Source organism: Octopus bimaculoides, chromosome 2 (genome assembly GCF_001194135.2).
Source record: "Octopus bimaculoides isolate UCB-OBI-ISO-001 chromosome 2, ASM119413v2, whole genome shotgun sequence".
NCBI classification, from domain to species: Eukaryota; Metazoa; Mollusca; class Cephalopoda; order Octopoda; family Octopodidae; genus Octopus; species Octopus bimaculoides.
Genome location: NC_068982.1, coordinates 121,576,441 through 121,582,006, shown reverse-complemented (window position 1 = coordinate 121,582,006; position 5,566 = coordinate 121,576,441).

Genomic DNA, 5,566 nt, shown 5'->3' with positions numbered 1-5,566 from the left:
CATGATACAAACTAGATCTCAAAACTATTAGCAAGGAGATAGAACGATAGATAAATAGATAGATAGATAGATAGAAAGAGAGAGAGAGAGGGGGGAGGGAGGGAGGGAGGGAGAGAGAGAGAATAATAAATAAAATACCGTTAAGTATGTATAGGGACAAATGAAATAGTATGAAGATGAAATAAAAACGAAAAATTTACAGAACAAGAAAAAGCGAAACGCAATAGAAAGGAATTAAAGAAATGAAAAGAAATTGAATGAAAGAAACAGTAAACGAATGAAAAAAACTAGAAAATATGATTAACTGATTTTTTTCCATCAAAAAATCATTAGTTTTGTTTGGACAATATTCTAATAAGACTTGATTCGGGCGAGGCTACGATGTAATTCTCATGTTAAATAAATAGGATAATCAGGCGATAATGAAGATGCATTTTTTGTTTTGTTTTCCTAGTATGTGTATGCGTCTTCGTATGTATCTATGATCGTATAGTGTAGAATGTATGTGTAGATGTGGACTTCGCAATGTATGCGAAACAGTATACATAAATGTGAAATAATGTATGTCAATGTATGCGCACTTAAAATTCATTCATACATACAAGCACACTCACACACACATACATACACACAGAGGCACACAACCATGTGTGTATGAATGAATGCACACATGTATATATATATATATATATATATATATATATGCATACATTTGTGTGTATATGTCTGTATGTAGGCTACCCATAACTAAAGTATTAGGATGTTTATTTTCGTAAAACTGACAGGCTTATGGAATAAATGGCGCGCGCGCGTCTGTGTTTATGCGCATTTGTGTCTGTGTGTGGATGTTTTGATGTTTATCAGTAAGAACGGGCGATCATTATCCATCAATCAATCTTATCGATCCTGCGATCAAAATGTCATTCATGTGATGATCTATATTTCTATATGCTGCGCTCTCGTTTTCGCTAATTTCGAAACATACTTCCATTCAGTCTATAACCTGTATTTTGGGACATTGGTTTTTTTGTCCACTGTCATAGAATGGAAATCAAACAACTAGAGTCAATACAAGAATATTGGCACAATAATGGTAAAACTTGTTATCAACAGAACGTGAGAATCTACGTGAGAAAAACCAATGATATCAGTTGTAAATTGAATTAATCTCGTATTTGTTGCCATGATAGACATACTAATGAAAACTGAACTGATCTAGATCGACGGTTTTTAATCATTTATCTTTTTTTTTCTTTTTTTGTTAATTTTCTTTTCCAATTTTCTGCCTCTATTAGCCTACTTATTAGGATTGTGATTCCAATCTTGCTGACTACGCACATCACAAGGCTTCAACGATCCCTAGCAAATTCCGATGGATATTATGTTTGTGTATGCGTAGATGAATATATACACACACACACACACACACACACACACACACACACACACACACACACACACACACACACACACATATATATCTTTTACTTTTTTACTCTTTTACTTGTTTCACCAGCATCGGTTGTCAACCAATGTTGGGGGGACAAACACACACACATATATATATACATATATACGACGGGCTTCTTTCAGTTTCCGTCTACCAAATTCACTCACAAGGCTTTGGTCGGCCCGAGGCAATGGTAGAAGACACTTGCCCAAGGTGCCACGCAGTGGGACTGAATCGGAACCATGATGCTGGTAAGCAAGCTACTTACCACACAACCACTCGCAATAGTATATATACTGTATAAAGGTGTATATGTACATATACGTACATACATACATACATACATACATACATACATACATACATACATACATACGTACATACATACATACACGCATACAAGCATACGTTATGTCTATATATAAAAACAATTTAGCATTAAACTAAAAGTTTACTCAAAACCTTCATGTAGAGTGTATATTTATTAACTTTTACAAGGAAAATGTTGACAGTAACATTTTCGGCTTGCTCGCCTTCATCATTTGCTAACCAATCTATTTTTAGAGTCGCTTTCGGTTCCTGAAATAAACTATTTTCAATTTTTATCTTTTAGTAACTTGAAAATTATAGTTTTATCTACCTTTAAGTATTTGTAGAAACCTTGGTATGTCCATTTACTTTTGAGAAACATTTATTGCCGTTGGTTTGCTTTCCTAAGCAGTGGGGCGGGTGGCATCAGATATTTCTCAAAGTTAAGTTTATATGAAGAGTAAATTGGTACGCTATGTTGAAAATGTCAATTATTTTTTCAGAGCTGCCATTACAACTTCAGGTCATCCATCTATCTATCTATCTATCTATCTATCTATCTATCTATCTATCTATCTATCTATACTGCAAGATACATATATACACACACACACACACACACACACACACACACACACACACACATATATATATATATATATATATATATATATATATATATATATATATATATACATATGCATGTATATATGTGTGTATTTATGTATGTATGTATGTATGTATGTATGTATATGTGTGTGTTTGTGTGTGTGTATCTGTATATATATATATATATATATATATATATGAAGGAATTTATTTTGCTGGAAGCATTGTGTATTGTTTGTCAAATGTAACGTGTCTTAGATGCCACAACATTGCAGAGTGGACGATAATAACTGTTATAAATAATTTAATTATTCATAGTCTTATATAATATTTCGGAATATAAAAATTCCTTCTTCAGATATTACTAGGAATTGATGGAGTCACTGTTATAATCGGTTTTCCAATGGTTACTGAAATTTGTCGGAAGCGCCTCTGCAGTGGTCTTACGAAGCTTCTTCCGTAATTCCTCATGAGAAGTGCGTGAGGGCTGTCATGTCTCGAGCTCGTGTATGTTGGCATATCCATAGCGATGCTTCCAAGTTATGTATTATACGTGCATTTTTAGATTTTTATCTTTACATGAGCATGTTACCATAGTGTATGCAGGATGTCGATGTAGTTAAATAATATAGTGATTGCTAATTTCCAACCTGTTGTTAATTTGGGGCCCTAGTCTGTCTATGAGGATAGCCTCCTTAATACTTAAATTTCCTAAATTTCTGTCATTGGCCTCAATTATGACAGTTACATTTTTGTCGGTGTTCCGGCATCTGTCTAGATGTTTTCCGAAGGAGGAAGTTCGCGTGTTTAGATGTTCTTTGATGCGAATGTGTAACGGTCTTGTTGTGCTACCCACATAGAAACTGTTGCACTTCTTACATTGGATTCTGTTGTTGTTGGCACTCCGTCGCTTACGACGTCGAGGGTTCCAGTTGATCCGATCAACGGAACAGCTTGCTCGTGAAATTAACGTGCAAGTGGTTGAGCACTCCACAGACACGTGTACCCTTAACGTAGTTTTCGGGGATATTTAGCGTGACACAGTGTGACAAGGCTGACCCTTTAAACTACAGGCACAACAGAAACAGGAAGTAAGAGTGAGAGAAAGTTGTGGTGAAAGAGTACAGCAGGGTTCGCCACCATCCCCTGCCGGAGCCTCGTGGAGCTTTAGGTGTTTTCGCTCAATAAACACTCACAACGCCCGGTCTGGGAATCGAAACCGCGATCCTATGACCGCGAGTCCGCTGCCCTAAACCGCGCCTCCACATAGGATTCTATATACAACTTTTATCCGTTGGCATAAATCTATGTCACGGATGAGGCAGTTAGCTAGTGTACATTGAATGTTGTCCCTTGCTCGTTTCTTTGCTGGGTATCTTCTCAGAGAAGAGCCGGAGTGTGCTAGTGTGCTAGAAGAGATATGCCAACATACACGAGCTCGAGACATGACTGCCCTCACGCACTTCTCACGAGGAAACACGGAAGGAGCTTCGTGAGACCACTGTAGAGGCGCTTCCGACAAATTTCAGTAACCATTGAGAATGTCTGGTAAATTGCTTTGCAGTAATTGTTTCGATATTCTGCGCTCTGTGTTCAAATGCCACCGAGGTTAAGCTTGTTTTCATCTTTCCTAGGGTGATAAATTAAGTATCGGTCACGTACTTAGATTGATTCTTCTCTTATTCTTTATTTCTGTCTCTTTCTCTCCAAGAAATCGACTGTGGTCAGACCTGAAAAGGGATGAACTATCAATATGCCTAAAACACAGTTTGTGTCATGGCAGTACCTGTATGATTCAAGCAAGGAGTTAAAAGTCCATGCCATAGCATAGCACTCAAAATATTGACTTGTAAAAGGAATGATTTAACTCCTATATTAAAAAAAAAAATCTGGAACAATACTCTTTGGTGACCCTATATTTGTTGAACCAAGAAACAAGAAACAGAAACACTAATTATAACCACTAAGAACAAGCCCTTAGAACGAGCTTGATACAGGCAAAAATCGACAAAAGACAATCAGGCAGCAAATGTAGAACCTGCAGGGAAGAAGGCGAGAGTATCAATCACATGTTGAGTGAGTGCAGTATACGAGTACAAAAAGGGTATAAGTGTAGGCATGAGTGTGTAGGCAAAAGAGTGCCTTGGGATGTTAACCGAGTGCGTGGCTTCAAAACTACTGATAAGAGGTATGAGCACAAACCAGAGTATGTGACAGAAAACGAGAATTACAAGATGGTGATGACGATGATCGATTATGATGATGATGATGATGATGATGATGATGATCCTCATCATCATCGTCATCATCATCATCTTTTCGTTATTAACAACTAAGGGATTTACAAACAGATTTGGTACGAAATAAACACAATCACAGGCTGGCTCCTATGAGTATTCTTTCTTTAAAAACAAAATAGTATTCCAAAGAGTCGCGATTGTGAGAAACAATTATATTCTCAGTTACAAGGTGGGGTATTGTTGACTCGGTCTATGTAAACCTTTCGATGACTGCGACGAGGACAACAGGTACTTTTGTCCAATGCAGTGATACCAACCAGCGATGACGAATGGGGAATAGGGTTAAACACCATTTTGTAAATCAAGTCAAATCGTGTCACAAGGTTTTTCAGGTGGTTTTGACTGTGTATATGTGTGCATGCGTATGTGTGCGCGCGTGCGTATGTTTGCAAACCTTATACGTGCACAGGAAGAAAGCTATTACAAAACTGCAATAAGTCCTCCCAGTCATGGTTCTTATGATTAGTTGGTGTTTAACTGTCAACTAAAATCTATAACAAGAGTTCAGGGAGAGAGTAGGGAGAGAGTAGGGAGAGAAAGAAGGAACGAAGTAAGGACAAAGAAATAAAGAATGAGGTGAATACTGACCGCGGGGGTGGTGGGGGTATAGCAGTGGGTAGTTTGACAAGCAAAAAGTCATGTCTGGACCACTACCATTAGGTTTGACACATAGCCTACTTAAAGAAAACATAACGGTAGCCTTCTGTTTCTCCCATATTGGCTATAACATGTATTGGGTTTATCTCTGAGACAGAAGCAGAACGTGGAGAGAGAAAGGGTGAGAAGGAGAGCGAAGAGGAAAAGGTGTGTAAGTAAAAGTATGTCTCCTATAACTCTCACTTTCACTCATACCTCACATTTCCCTCACAGTAATCTCCCCCCCCCCTCTCTCTCTCTC